The following is a 15800-nucleotide window of genomic DNA, read 5'->3' as shown; positions in this document are numbered from 1 at the left end:
TTTCCTGACCAACCCCATCCCATCCTACCAAGTCTCCTAATCTCCTCCCCACCCCAGCCCTTGCCCCCAGCCCCACCCCCACTCCTTTCACTCTGCCTCTCCACTTCCTGACCTGCCCCTCAATCCCAGCTCACTCACTACTCTTCTTTCCCATCCATTCCACTACAACCCAAACAACAAGCCAAGAAGCAATAATCACACTTTTCTCTCCACAAGACATTGAGAGTTTTAAAGGAAAAAAAAAACAAAACACCTTCCTTTGAAGATGAGCCCATTACAGTAATAAATTTGAAAGCATTTACCGAATTTATAATCCCACATGGCTTGATGTGGAAAGTTTGCCCCACACTCTGATAATAAAAAGGGAAAGAAATAAGATTCATTCTCTTGTTAAACAGGCCCAAGGAGAGGGAGCAATTGTTGGCCGACTGAAAATCCCAAATGGGACCCAAATTCAGAGCAGGATTACTTATAACTATGTCAGGCTAGGAATGCATTACTAAAAGCAATGAGAGCTTGTTCTGACAGGCCTGGTACATGGACTAAATTTAAAAATCTAAAGCAGGAAGATAAGGAAAACCCCTCTCAGTTTATGGATAGGCTTATTGAACTGGGAGGCAGATATGTAGATCTCGATCTTTTTAGGGAAAGAGATGTTAGACAAATCAGGCTATAACTGATTAAAAAAACATTTGTAAGGTAGTTAAGAATTATTTTATGACTAGATGTCCAAACTGGCCTAATTATGCCTCAAGGAACTAAAAAGAGTGGCAGTTTAACGCTTTTGATGGACAGGAAGAGAAGGATAAAGAGAACATTGATTTAATGGAGACATTAATGAAGGAAATAAAAGAATTAACCGAAACAGTTGGAAAAGCAAAACAGGGAAAGAAAGATAAAGAGAACAATGACTTAGTGGAGACATTGAGGAAGGAAATAAAAGTATTAAAGGGAGAGGTCATAGCTCCCTTACAGGAATCCACGAAGCAACCACTAACATGTTATTTTTGTGGAAATGTGGGTCATATAATTATGAATTGTAGGAAGAGGAATTTAGAAAATAGAAATACAAACTTGAGGAGTAATAACAATAATAGAAGGAATAGTAATTTGAATGAGGCAAATCAAAACTCACACCAAAATATCTGTGCTCAGTGCAGGAACCCCCTTCAGTATGGGGGACCCCATAGGTGTGACCACAGGAATCTAGATGAATGATGGTACTCAGGAGCAGAAGGAACCTCAAAGAGTCTGGAGGTGAATTTTAAGCCTTTTCAGACCCCATTGCCTTACTGATGTTAACTGTTTCATCTTCTGTTTCATCATCCCCACCCCTCCCATTGGCAATACGTGATTCCTGTGGGTATCACATGCGTCCTCAACCTGAGCCCATTTCCATGCTATTGGTTTCCATATTAGGGTGTTCATTCATAGTCTCTCCTCGATCATATCCCCTCCACCCCTGTAGTCAAGCTGTTGTCCTTCCTCGGTGTTTTTACTCCCACCATTTGTCCTCTGCTTGTGGGTAGTTTTTTTTTCCTCCTTGATCCCTGCCGGTTGTTCAGGGACATCGCATTGAAACTAATGGAGAAGTCCATTACTTTCGATTGTACCACAGTGTATCAGTCTCTGTGTACAATGTTCTCCTGGCTCTCAATTGATTTTAACAGGTCTTCAGAAGTAATTTTCAGATATCTAGGAGCACTACTACCTCTGACTAATCATTTGCCTACCTTTGACTTGTGTGTAACAAGAGGTAAGGGTCCATTTAGCAGTAGTAAGTACATGGGTGACAAAGTGAAGTGCAATAGCACTAGTGTATTCCCCACCTCCACATTTATAAAAATGTAATGGATGGGACATCAGAAGTGATTTTCACTATTGTATTCCTCACCTCTGTGAATTTTAGATTTACTCCATCCTGCTTAGTCTAGCAATCAGGAATGTATACACCCCTATTTAAGGATTAAGTGTTGAGGAGGATGGCCTATGACAGACATGTGCTAGCAAGTGACAAATAAGAAACAACTGACAGACCTCCTGGGCTGTCCTAAGTCAAGCTTAAGCTACCATTGGTACATGTGAGATGCAGGAAGGGATGTAAAAAAAAAAGTCTATATATTCACATCACTTCCTCTTGCCAGGCTCTCTTTCACAGTGGAGACGTGGCTGGTGGCAGCATGCTGGGCGTCTTGGCATATCTGCAGCTCTTGCCTGGGTTTTGCGGGGACTGTTCTTGGTGCGGTGACTGAGAGAAGCTCAATAACGTGGGTCAGGTAAGGTGTCTTCCCTGAGCTCTCTCAGAGTTGCGGCTGATTCCTTTTTTCCCTTTACCTTTCCTAAAACACTATCCCCCTAGGAGGCCCCTCATCTCGGAGGAAGCCTTGTGGCTGGAAGCTGAGCTAGATTAAATCTTGGAGGAGGAGTCGTGGCTGAGGTCTCTGAACTCCCCTTGGTTTAGGCTAGGCCGGAGAAATCTTATACCCCTTTCTCTTCTTCTTAATTCCTTCCCTCTATATTAATTAAACCATCATATTTTTATTAGGATTTGAATTAATCCCTGGCGACCATTAGTATACTATATTAATCAAAAACCCCTAAATTTACACACCTCCACATTACAATGGATGGGACATATAAATACATGCTAATGCTTTTGACGGCTGTTACACTGTCATCTGGGAGGAGGGAGGATTTCCCATGGGGCTTGGTGACCCCTAGACGGTTTTATATTTGTAACTACTGTGTAAAGGGAACCCCTTCTTCCCAAGGTTGTGAATTTCCTTCTCATCCAACCCATCCCATTTGCATGCCTTGATATCATGTGAATGCTCCAAACAGAGATCAGAGGTGAAAAGTCCTAGGAACATGACCTGGAACAAAAGGTTACAGGTCCGGGTCAAGAGAAAGGATAAAAGTGTGATGGGAGACCCACCTACTCTTTCTATTCCCTTGGAGGCAGTGGGGAAGGAACATGGCTAAGCAAGGCAGTCGTTTGGAGAAACACATGGTCAGAGTTAGGTTAGATTAGACTTAAATATATATCTGCTTTCTGTATTTCAAGTGATTATTAATAAACTCTATGGAAAATAAGAACCTGCAGTTATTAATATAAATCTAACATGTGTTTTATTCTCCCTAGGACTCAAAGACACCTCTGGCATGCCCTTTGATCCAGCTATACCACTGCTAGGTTTGCACCCCAAAGAAATAATAAAGAAAATGTTTGTACAAAAATATTTCTAGCTGCACTCTTTGTGGTGGCAAAAAACTGGAAAATGAGGGGGTGTCCCTTAATTGGAGGAAAATGGCTAGACAAATTGTGATATATATGATGGTGATAGTATACTATTGTGCTGTAAGAAATGATGAACTGGAGGATTTCTATATTAACTGGAAAGATCTACATGAACTGATGCAGAATGAAATGATCAGAACCAGGAGAACATTGTACACAGAATCTGAAATATTGTGTTATGATCAAATGTAACAGACTTTGCTACTAATAGCAATGCAATGATCAAGAACAATCCTGAGGGACTTATGAGAAAAAATGCTGGAGTGGGGAGGGAGGAGGAGAGGGAAAGAACATGAATCATGTAACCATGGAAAAATAATTTTAAAAAAGAAAGAATTCCATCCACATCTAGAGAAAGAACTGTGGGAGTAGAAATGCAGAAGAAAAACATGATTGATCACGTGGTTCTAAGGCTTTATGATTGGGGGTTTTGGTTTTAAAAGATCACTCTATTATAAATATGAATAAAATAGAAATAGATTTTGAGCAATAATATATGTATAACCCAGTGGAATTGCTTGTCAGCTCCAGAAGAGGGGAGGGAGAGAATATGAATCATGTAACTATGGAAAAATATTCTAAATAAGTAAATTAAAATAAAATAAAAAATATATCTGTTTTCTCACAAACTTGTAAAGAGGAAATGTTTGATTGGTTCTATCCCTGAAAGAACTTCAGACAACAATGACTGGCTCCTATTGGATCTGGATCCCACATCCCAGGGAAGGGAAGTCAGTCTCAGGATAGAGGGCAATGCTGGTTCCCAATCCTAAGGCCTGGGCAGCATCAAACAAGATCAGGGATGGGTGGTAGACATCGACCCCTATCTTCCCACCCACATAAACATGCCTCTAAATAGCAAGAGCTGAGAATTTGACAAGGCGGGGAAGAATGTTCTCCAGGCCCATGAGGTCATTAACTCTGGTCCTCACTATCAAATGGGGCTGCAATACATTAAGATAGCCTGAGCTTTGCTTTAGTTCAAAGAGAATACACTGTATAAATATTTGCATCACCAACACTGGGCAAAACAAAACATCCTGAAGAAGTATGTAGTCAGGGATAAAGGGGGCTCTGGAAAACCCCAACAGAGTACCAGAGATCTCCTCCAAGGCCAAAGAAAGGTTTTTCCAATAAGTAAATATTGTGGTTAAGACCACTCCTCTCTTCCTATGCTCTGGTTAAAGCAATTTACTGATGATGTAAAATTTCCAAAGCCTTTACTGACTCTCACAGACATCATCTTCCATTTCTTCCTAACTAGACCCCACGTTAACCAGCCCTACTCCCAACTCAGACTCCAGTCTGTCTGAGACCTCTACAGGGACTGTTCTGGGTACTCTGCACAGAAAAACTGGGCTAAAAGTCAGGATGCAGCTACTCTGGGGCACACACTGCAAGTAGGGTGGGCCCAGGAGTTCAGTCTAAAAGGCCCTGTATTTTACTAAACAATGAAGAGCATCAAAATTCATCCTGAAAAGATATCCTTTCCTCTGATTTCTGGATTTTGGATACTGGTGTGACTGCCTGCCTGGTGAGGCTGTATCAGCCAAGGCGGGTCTCAGTTATAGTGATTCAGAGTATTATGTGTACCTGATGGCTGTGTTGGCCCAGGGAGCAGCAATGAAGGCAAGATGGAGGATTTTATTCATCTAGCCTGAAGATATTGCCTCAATGGTGCAAAACTCTTTCCCAAACAGAACCATCTCCAAAGCCCAGGGATGGGACAAGGGAATGGGGAATAGTAGGGATCAGGGAGTAGAAAGGGATGAAGCCCCCACCTACCTTGTTCCCCAGTCCATGCACACTGGCCAAACACCAGCAGGAACTGAAGTCCTAACTTTTAATGGCACCCCCTGGGATGGTAAAGGGAACATTCAGGCTGCCGAAGTCCCTGAAATCCTGCCTAACTCAGAGACCCTTTGTCTACCCAGAGACATGTCTACAAGGACAGCCTACCTTGGGAATGCTAAAAGCCTGTAGCATGGTCTTTCCATTGATCTCTGACAACCTGAGAGTAGTTCCCTGGACCCTCTTGAATATTAGAGAATATAGTAGAGCACTGGATTTGGAATCAGGAAGAATTGAATTCAAATCCAACCTCAGATCCTGCCTAGCTCTATGACCCTGGGAAAGGCATCACTCTGCCTCAGTTTCCTCATCTTTAAAATGGAAACAATAACAGTCCTCTCCCAAGGTGGTTGTGATGATCAAATGAGACAATAATTGTGAAACCTAGAATATAGTAGGCACTACATAAATGCTATTATGATTATGATTATTATGGAAAAGGGCAAGCTCCTGATTTTTCAAGGCCGCTGTTATCCCAGCCAGTGTGGACTCTTCACTGCCCAAAGGAGCCTGGGCTCAAAAGGTTCAATTTTTCAGGATTGATCCAGGAAATTATTTAGTAACTAGAATGAATGAAATGAATCCAATTTCTGACCAAGCATGTTTACTACCCTGTCATTTCCAGGGGTTTTGTTTGTAAATAAGCAGATAGTTAGCCCATGGAGGGAAGGTTTCTTGCCCATCCCTGTCTACAACCAAGCTTGCCGGTCTCTGAGATGATAGAAATGAGACTTCCTAACTACTATTTTAATTGTTTCCAGTGGGTCCACGCTGTCCTCACTCCTAGATTGTAAGCTCCTGAAGGCAAGGATTATTTCACATTTGCCTTTGTATACCCAGCACCTGGCACAAAGGTGGTACTCATAAAGTATGTGCCAACTGGCCAGCATGGTAACAGCCTGCCCCAATAAGCAAGCATTCCTTATCAGCATCCTAATTCTAAGGAGCAAACAAAGAGGAAACTAAACTCACTAATCCAATCAGAAAACTCTAATTGAGTACTGGTCCTTTGTAAAGGGACTTCAGAATTCTGGTCAAGGCAATGACCAATCATGGCTTCAGACGCCTAGAAGTGAAGTCATTATCTCATGCTTCTCAGAGGAGAGATGGTCAATAAAAAAACAGGAAATTGAAAGGATATCTCTCCATTGTAGAGTAGCTAAACAAATTGTGGTACATGTTGGTGATGGAATACTATTGTGCTGTAACAAATGAAAAGCAGGATGATTTCAGAAAAAGCTAGAAAGATCTGCAAGAACTGATGAAAAGTGAAATAAGCAGAACTGGGAGACCACTATACACAATAACAGAAATACTATATGATGCTCAACTGTGAAAACTACTACTCTCAGCAATGCAATTCTAAGTTTTAAGACAGTGAACCTTTTAGGGACCCTGTGCTATGCCCTCTCCCCTGACTGTATGCCCTACCCTGTCTGCAGGCAGTGTCCTACCCACCCCTGCATTCCAGGGGCAAGGCCAGGAGGTGGAGTTGAGCTCCATGGGGAGGCTCCAGTGCCCCATACCCTCCTCTTGCTTTTGGGGGGTGGAGCCAGGAGAAGTAGGAACTAGCAGCCACTCAATGCTTTGAGGCAGGAGGGGCACAGCCAGGTCCCCAACCAGTCAAGGCAGAGGCCTGTGTGCTACCTTTGGCACGTGTGCCATAAGTTTGCAATCATGAATCTAGGACAATCCTGAAATACTTATGCTGGGGGATGCTATCCACCTCCAGAGAAAGAACTGATGGATAAGGAACAGAGCATACTATCTTTCACATCAGTGTATTTAAGGTTTTATTTTAGAGTTTTGGTTATGAGTGTGTTCTTACAATAATATCCAATATGGAAGTATGCTTTGCATGATAATAAAAATAAAATTTTTTAAAGAAAAAAGAGAGCTGTGTTATGGACAAAACACATGTATGTTCAGATATGGCCAATACATTGATTATTGTGCATATTGCTTATAATAGAGAATTCTGTTGGGAGGATAGGAGAGAAATGAGTTAATGGGATAGGAATCTCAATAAGCATTTGCCAACTGACTGGCATGGTAATAAAGGAAGATTTGAACAATTGGAGAGATATTAATTGTTCATGGTTGGGCCATGTAGTAAATGCTTGATGATTTCACTTGACCTGCCCTAACAGCATAATAGAATAGTGATAGTGCCACAGAAAATGGCAAATAGATTACTTTCTAGAACTAGAAGAAATAATAACAAAATTCACCTGAAGAGAGCTATTTTTTTTAAACCTTACCTTCCACTTTAGAATCAATATCATGTATTAGTTCCAAGGCAGAAGAATGGTAAAGGCTAGGCAATGGGGGTTAAGTGACTTGCCCAGGGTCACATAGCTAGGAAGTGTCTGAGGCTAGATTTGAACCTAGGACCTCCGGTCTCTAGGCCTGGCTCTCAATCCACTGAGCTACCCAACTGCCCCCCTGAGAGCTATCTTTTCAATAAAAAAGCTTAAGGCCACACATTCTTCCATTGACATCCTATTTTTATGTTTCACTGTGCCAAGGAGATGATTCTGGGAGGAAGGTTCTGCCAGCAGGGCATAGACTCAGGAAGGTTCTACACTAAGAGAAAAAGGATTCAAGGACTGAGTGGGCCATGGTCTAAAGAGAAGCCATGGGAAGTTTGGAGGTCCATCAGACCACAAACTTGGAGCTGGAAGGGGCCTTAAGAGTTCATCTAGTCTAATTCCTTCATTCTAGAGATAAGAAAACAAAGACCCCAAACCATCAAGAGACCTATTATTTCACCATGTTTCACAAAGGCTATCCACCAAGGCCCAATGAGGTGGTTTCAATCTACATCAGTATAATGACAACAAAATCTAGAATCATACTGTCTTTATGTTAGGAGAGACCTTTGAGGATCAGACCATACCTGAGCAAGAACTCCTCTAAAATACCTTCTATAGGACACCATCCAATCTTTCCTCAAAGATCTCCATGGTTTCTTCCTCCATGTAATTACTTAAACGTTTTCCCCTAACTCTAAATCACTAGCAGAGTAGACAAAGTACTAGTCTCAGACTTAATGATCCACTAAGGCTACAGAAGCTTTTTCAAATACACTACTATCTAGCCACCCTCTCTGATCTTGGATTTTTGAAGATGGTTTTTTTTTTTTTAACCCAAGAGGAAGGCTTTACATCCATTTCTAATACTTTCATCTTCTTAGATTAGTTTAGTGTTTGGGGTTCTGCCAAGTTTTTAAAAAACCCATACTCTTGTTATTAAATGTATTAGCCATTCTTCCCTGTCTGATTGCTAACCAACATGACACCTCAAAGCACTGAGCCTCGTAAGCCCAAAGGTGACTTGTTTCCCTGACTTATGAGAAAGGTGACACAAGCCTTTCTAGGTGACTTCACTGCACTCTCAGCTCATGGTATAGTCAACCAAAGCTGTCAGAACCTCTGGGTATACTTGGCACCTGACAGGCATTTATTTTCTCAAAGAACTGTATCCCAAGTGTCATTCCATATTTTGTGGTAAGTGGTGGAGGCATCAAAACACCATAAAAATAATAAAATAAAAACTCAACAGAAAAGTTAAAGGAGTTAAGAACTATTTCATCCTCAAATCTGATAGGGCTCTTCAGCCTAGGAAAGGGCATTCAGAGTGTGAAGTGTGATTCACTTCTTTCTGTAAATGGCCAACAGGGCAGTGGTTTAAGAGATAAGAGAAGCCTTCAGTACAAAAGACAGCAGAGATGGCAGTTTAACCACTAGAACTAGCTGCTAAGGAAGGCTGGGGGAATTCCTTTAAAATTGGATGAAGGCAACCAACCAGAGATAGTGTGCAGGGCTCAACAAGTCTGATTTGAATCGAGGAACTTGTCTCCAAGTTGAGAACACAAATGAATGTATTAAACAAGCTATGCAGAAAAAGGGTTTTCTCAGAGCCAAATGTGGCCTGACCCACTTTTTTCCTGCATTCTATTACAGCAATGGGTGGAGAAGTAGGAGGAGAAACAGGTCTTGAGGCTCAAAGAAGAGTAGGAATTTCCCCTCAAGTAGGGAATATTCCTATCCTTCCCAACTCTGTGTGAGGGAAGCTTCGAGGGCACAGACTAGGGCAAGAAGGGGCAGGTCCTGAGGGCCCAATCCATGCACAGCTTTTCCAAAGAAGGCTGATGTGGGGGTGAGGGGAAAGAAGCAGACCCAGATAAGAAGGAATACCAAAGCCACTGGGTGTGGGGAGGGTGGCAGATGGGCAGGTGCTCTGAGGGTATGGGGACACTTGATTTTCTTGTACTGCTGTGCTTTTTCTAGGTAAGAGCCTACACCATAATGTGCCAGGCATTATATTAATTGCTGGTAGCATAAAGAGCAAAAAAAAGAGTCCCTGTTCTCAAGAAACTTATAACCTAATTCAAGTGGGAAGAAGTTCAGTAGCCAGTGACTGAAGAATGAAGAAGTAGCACCTCGTTTTTGGTTAAGAGAAAATGAACCTCATGTTACTAATAAACTCAACCCCACACACCCAGGGGAATGAAAGCCAAAGTGGAAGTACTCCTGGCACTGCTGCCACTGAAGGCTGTAATGCCCAGCCAAGGCCTGAGGGACTCTTGGACTTGTCACAGTGGTGCCAAGAAATGGAAATGCTCCTTGGGGCCAGCACAACTTTCTTATTGGCTTGATGCATTATTTTTGCATTCGGCATTTATACTGAAAATAAGTTTTAGAATAGCATAATTGTGGTCTGGAGGATGTGGGGGGAGAATGAGAAGAGAAAGAAGGGACAGAAGGTCTCCAGGAAGGGAGGCCAGGACGATGCAGCTTCTATAGCCCAAGGAGTCAAGCCCACTTAGGGACCTCAATGCTTTGAATCAAGGCTCAGTGAAGAAGGAAGTCTGGAAACAAATGACAGAAGAGTCTCACTGCAGGGCCCCCATCCCCAAACAACCCACATTTGCTCTACTCCCAGATGAGAACTCATCCCCTTTCTCCATCTGTGGCTAAATCCCTTGAGAAGGCCATCCACAGCACTTTTTAGTCTGGCTTTTGGCTTTATTATTGAAGCTTCTCTCTCCAAAGGTGCTAGCTACCTTCCTCTTTTCTAATGGCTTTCTTGCAGCCTTTGACATTGCCTTTTTTCTCTGGGCTCCTCTGACACTGCTCTCTCCTGGTTCTCCTCCTCCCAGTCTGACCAATCCTCAGTAACTTTTGCTGGCCCTTCTCCCAAGGACACAACCAATTAACAATGGCTGCCCTTGGGGATTTATGCTGGGGCCTCTTTTCTTTTCCTCCTCCACTATTCACTCGTGATCTCACCAGCTCCTATAGGTTCAATTATCCTCTCTATGCTGATGATCTCAAATCTCCTCATCCAGCCTTAAGCTCTCTCCAGACTTCAGGTCTTTTATCTCCAACTGCCTCTAGGATACCAGGACTGGATGTCCCATAGACATCTTAAACTCAATATGACCAAACTTAACTTGCCATCCCTGACAAACCTTCTCCTCTTCCTAAATCCCCTATTTCTGCAGAGACTACATCAACCTTCCAGTTCCCAGACTGACAATGTAGGTGTCATCCTCAATCCCTAATTCTCACCCCATCCTCAATATCCAGTCTGTTGCCAATGCCTCTTGATTTTACCTCCTGCACATACCCCTTCTCTCCCCTGATACTGTCTCCACAACTGTATTTACTTGGCTGGTTCCCTGCCACAGGTCTCTTCCCTACTCCAGTGCATCTTCCATTCAGCTGTCAGTCATCTTCTGGACACACAGGCCTGACTATATGACCCTAATCCCCACTCAATAAATTCCAGTGGTTCCCTGTCCCCTCCAAGGACAAATATAAAATTCTCCAGCATTAAAAGCCCTTTGTAAACTACCCTCCCTAACCTTTTCAGTCTTCTTACATCTTCCAGTCCTGCACATATTCTGTGATCTATTGACACTGTTCTTTACCTCTCACCTCAGGGCATTCTCCCTGGCTGGCCCCTCTGGACTGCTCTCTCTTCTCATTTCTGCCTCCAAGTTTCCCTGGCTTTCTTCTGATCTCAGCTGGGACCTTCCCTGAGAAGCCTTTTGGGTTCCCCCTAATTCTGGTGCCTTCTCCCAATCATTGCCTATAACTTGTTTGTACCTGGTATGCATGTTGGCTGCCCCATTAGACTGTAAGCTCCTTGAGAGCAAGTACTGTCTTTGGCCTTTGCATCCTAGTGCTTAGCACAATAGTTAATATAAAGCTGGCATTTAATAAATGAGTATTGACTAAGGACCACAAAAGAGCTGACAGCCCAAGAAGCTAACCAGTTTGATCTCTAGACCTTGAGGTGGCAGCAGCAACACCAGGATCTCAATATCCCAGTCTCAGAGTTCATGTTATCCAATCAGGTACTAAACAAGTGTTCCTTCAAGATCCATCCAAGTAAGTAGTGAGGGGGACCAACCATCACCAGGGGCAGCCCATTCCCCTTTTGCATTTGGACAGCCTTCATTGTTCAATTTAGTGCAAATATTAGTAGCAAGTTTTTCCTTGCCTCTTTGCAATTTCCTATCATACTGAAAGGGCATTTTCCTCCCCAGACAAAATCATGTAGCCCCAAATTGCTCTACTAAAAGGAAAACCTTTTTCCAAGGTTTCCCTAAAAAAGAGACTGAGGTTCCCACTCCTTTTGACCACATGTAATGAAGGAAGGAAGCCAGATGAGGTAATGAGGAGCAAGGCAGTTGCCAGGGCCAGAGAAGTACCTGCACCTGGACACATGGAACACCCACAGAGAGGGATGGCTGCCTGCTGCCACAGGCTCTGCAAAGGACACAGGCCATGGGTGGTCTTTCCCCAGCAGGTGTCTCTGATAATTCCCCCACTGAGGGACAGAGGTGCAGCTGCCTAACATCCCCCTCTTGTTAACCATCCTGGAAAACAAGGCCCTGAGCTCTCTTTCTAAGAAGGAAAGCAAACAAAACTTGTAGCCTGCTCATGCTCTCTTCCAGGCTCTAAGCTGCCAAAGGCCAAGTTAAAGGAGACTCCAAAACTCCAGATTACAAAGCTTGCTCATGCAGTGGGAGCACATACTGTAGCTCTGGGAAGCCTCCTTTCTTGAACAGTTCATGTAGGGTCTGGGCAGGTGGCCCAGGTCTCCAGCCTCACCAGGTTCCATTCCCCATAACCATAAAAAAGCATGAAAAGCAAAGATGTAGAGGCTCCTAGCCCTCTCTGCAATTTCTGAAGGAGGGGAGGAGAGACCACAGTGGCACCAAGTCCAACCTATCCTTACCCACAGTAATGCCACCTGGAGTAATCCTCAATGAGGTTTCATCTAGCCTCTTTCTGAAGAGCTCTCCCAGGAAAGGGGCCTATTCTACTCTGGAATGTTCTTTCTTCATGACATTCACCCCTTGTTCCTGGTTCTTCCTTTTGGGTTTGATGAGCACAGAGCACTATGGGCCTCTCACCTCCCTATTCCTGGAAGCTCTGCTTCTCTTAATTCAGTCCAAGATCCTGTCAGTTTTGGGGGGCAGCCATGTCCTGTTAGCTCATTTGGTGCTGTCAGGCCACTCAAACCCCTAGATCTTGTTCTAAACAACCACTGTCTGACCGGGCCTCTTTCATTACTTTCCTAAGCCACTCTCACTTTTCTTGACTAGAAACCAAAGTTTGGCTCTAAAATTAAAAAGTGAAAAAAAAAAAGTAAAGATTGCTGCTGCACCAAAAAAAGTATCTAGAGGTCCAGCTCAGGTTTACCCTGGCCATCAGACCACAGAGGTGCAAAGCAGTCAAATGATTAGCTCCAGAAGACAAAAGCAATGTCCAATTAGCTCCCTACTCTCTTCTCCAAATAGTTACCTCATCCCATTGACAAAGGAACCTCACATAGGACATTAAAGCCAGGAAATGGGGGAAAATAATACTTAGAATGAAAAAAACAGACCTGAATGGTGGGAAGAACTCTTGATTTGGCCGTTTGTCACCTGCTTAAATTGGAGCATTTCATTGTCCTTGTGGCCCTCAGTTTCCTCATCTATAAAATGAAGGGAGACCTCTGGAATCCCCTGAAAGTGGGACCTTCCAGGGAGGAAGAAGCCATTGCCTCTCAGGCAGCTTGTTCCACTCTGGGACAGCTCTCATAGTCAGGAAACATTCCCTTAAATCAAGCCTAAATTGGCCTCTTTGCAATTCCTATCAATGAACTATGAACTCTTTCTATCCTCTAGTCCCTTTATCATGACTGGGAATTCCAGTTTCATTCTAAATAAATGTCCATAAATCCAAGAATATTTCCTTGGATGCTCCTTTCTCTTTTCCACAGTAACTTATCAGTTCTTAGCCTGCTGTCTATGAACGTTTTAAATATCATAATATAGTATTTCCAGAGAACTGATTTCCTTAGTAATCCTGTGCATACTTTTGAGAAGAGTTCATGGGCTTTACTGGCTAGCCTGCCAAAGAATCCAAGACATATAAAGAATTCCTGCATGGCTGAACTAGGCCAAGAGAGTTTAGCCCTGGAGTTTTGTGCTCAGTTCTTCCAAAGGACATCAATATGCTGGAGTGTCCAGAGGAAGGTGGCCAGAATAGTTTGATTCCATGCCATTTGAGGAATTGACATTTTTGAGTTGAGAGCATCAAGGCCCAGGGATGGTAGTTGGTTTCATATCTGTAAAAGATGGTCTCATGTGGAGGAAAGATTCACTGTCTTTCAGGACAAAGGTTTGGAGATTACTCAAAAGCCTGACTTCTCTATGTTATGAAAACTTTCTTCAATAAGAGGAATAACTTCTGCCAATAATCCAAAAATTTCTGCCAGCAGCATTTCATTAGTCCTCAGCCCAGTAGTTGTGTCCTTGGATTTACTGAACACTAGGCAGGCCCCAGTGTCTCACTGCTGACACTGCTTACAGGTCTGGGATGTACAGATCAGCTTTCAATTGTTTACCCAGCAGCCAAATTTTCACTCATTCCTACTTAATCACATGCCTGAAGATCTGGTACTGCCAGGTCCTCTTCATCCAAATATTTCCCATCATTTTCTTGTTCTCATGTCTGATTATTGACCTTCTGTCTGCAGTTATTTTTCAGTTTGGTTGGGCTATCATGGTCACAGGCCACCCTAGGAAAGTAACCAGTGAATACTGGAGGCCCCAGAGGCCCCACTTACTCACTGGGCTACAAAAAGATAAATTATGAACCACAAACCCAAGAGCAAGCTAAGCCCTCATAGAGGCTTCTGGTATCCCAAGATTTCATCAGCTCTCTTTCAGCCCTCTGTCATTCTGGCATTAAAATACAAAAGCTATCTGCAAGGACCCTGACCTCCAGAGTCTTCAGAAAAAAACAGTCTCTTGCAGTCAGGTGGACAGTGGCTTCATCAGCCCTGCACAGCAAGAAGAGTTCAGAGCCCAAAATTAGCCTGGGTCTGTTTGTTTCCAGGTCTTCCACCAGAATTTAGGCCTTGGGCTTTACTTTTTTTTTTTTAGAATTGAAAAATTTTATTTAATTGATTTAGAATATTTTTCCATTGTTACATGATTCTTGTTCTTTTCCTCCTCCTCCTCCTCCTCCGTCCCCCATCCCCCTTCCTCCCACCTTGGGTTTTTCCTAAGATCCTGGAACTCAGAATTGAACCCAAGAGTCCCTGAGGCCCCTCCTTCCTCCAAGACCTGGACACATGAATCCCAGCTCTGCTGGCATCGAAGTGATAAAGTGGACAGAGAACTGGCCCTGAGTGCCAATATGGCCTCAAACACTTCCTGGATGTTGACTCTGGATACTTCAATTCTGGCTGCCTCAATTTCAACTGTAAAATGGGGATGATAATAATAGTACCTATCTCTCAGGGTTATGGTGAGGATCAAGTTAGATATTTATGGGTTGTTTTCTTATTTTAAACCCATACTTTCTGTCTTAGTACCATTTCTAAGGCAGAAGAACAGAAAGGGTTGGGAAAATAGATAGAGTACCAGGCCTGGGTTCAAATCACTTCCTAGCTGTGCAAGTCAATTAATCTTGATTGCCTAGCTCTTGCCCCTCTGCTGTCTTAAAAATGATACTAAGACAGGAAGTGAAGGTTTTTTAAAAAAACAAAAAACTCAACTCCACCAAAGGCCTTTCAACCTGTGCTGAAGGCAGACCCCTGGAGATCCCTGATTTAGTTAACCTTGCCATAGGCCCCTGTGCCACAAAGTGCCCAAACTGCCATGGTGTAGGGCAAGGCCACCTCCTCCTGGCAGGCACGAAAAAAGGACTTGGAAAACAGAAAGTTCAACCACTGCCCTTTCTGGATGGGTGCATCATGGTTGGAGACAGACCTCTATTCTCTGTATGGTGTTGTTGCGTTGGGGAGGAGAGATGGCAAGTCACTGGACCCAGTTGAAAGCTTACTTTTATCTTTATTTTCATTAACTATAACATCCTATAAAATATACTGGCTGCAATGTAGCCCTATGCACAAAGTAAAAGATAAGCAAGTAGATTTTATGCCCACAAAAGACTCTGGACATCAGACATACACACACATACACATATACACCCCTACTAAGAGAATCAGGCCCCAAAAGGACCAATGGGGCCTACTCCTGATGAAATTCAGGAATTTCCAATCCTCCCTCTCCCACAGTTTTCCGTGGCTGAAAAGGGCAACTAGGGAGAAGGTAAAGATTTCTTAATAATCTCTT

The 15800-nt window shown here is 43.2% G+C and overlaps 1 protein-coding gene across 2 annotated transcripts in view; it reads right to left on the bottom strand.

The window, feature by feature from the left end:
• Positions 1 to 15800, bottom strand: part of EIF2B3 (eukaryotic translation initiation factor 2B subunit gamma) — a 94482-nt gene that overhangs the window by 42958 nt on the left and 35724 nt on the right. The window lies entirely within an intron of this gene.

The sequence above is a fragment of the Monodelphis domestica genome, chromosome 2 (genome assembly GCF_027887165.1).
Source record: "Monodelphis domestica isolate mMonDom1 chromosome 2, mMonDom1.pri, whole genome shotgun sequence".
NCBI lineage: Eukaryota > Metazoa > Chordata > Mammalia > Didelphimorphia > Didelphidae > Monodelphis > Monodelphis domestica.
This window is presented reverse-complemented; position numbering and strand designations above follow the sequence as displayed.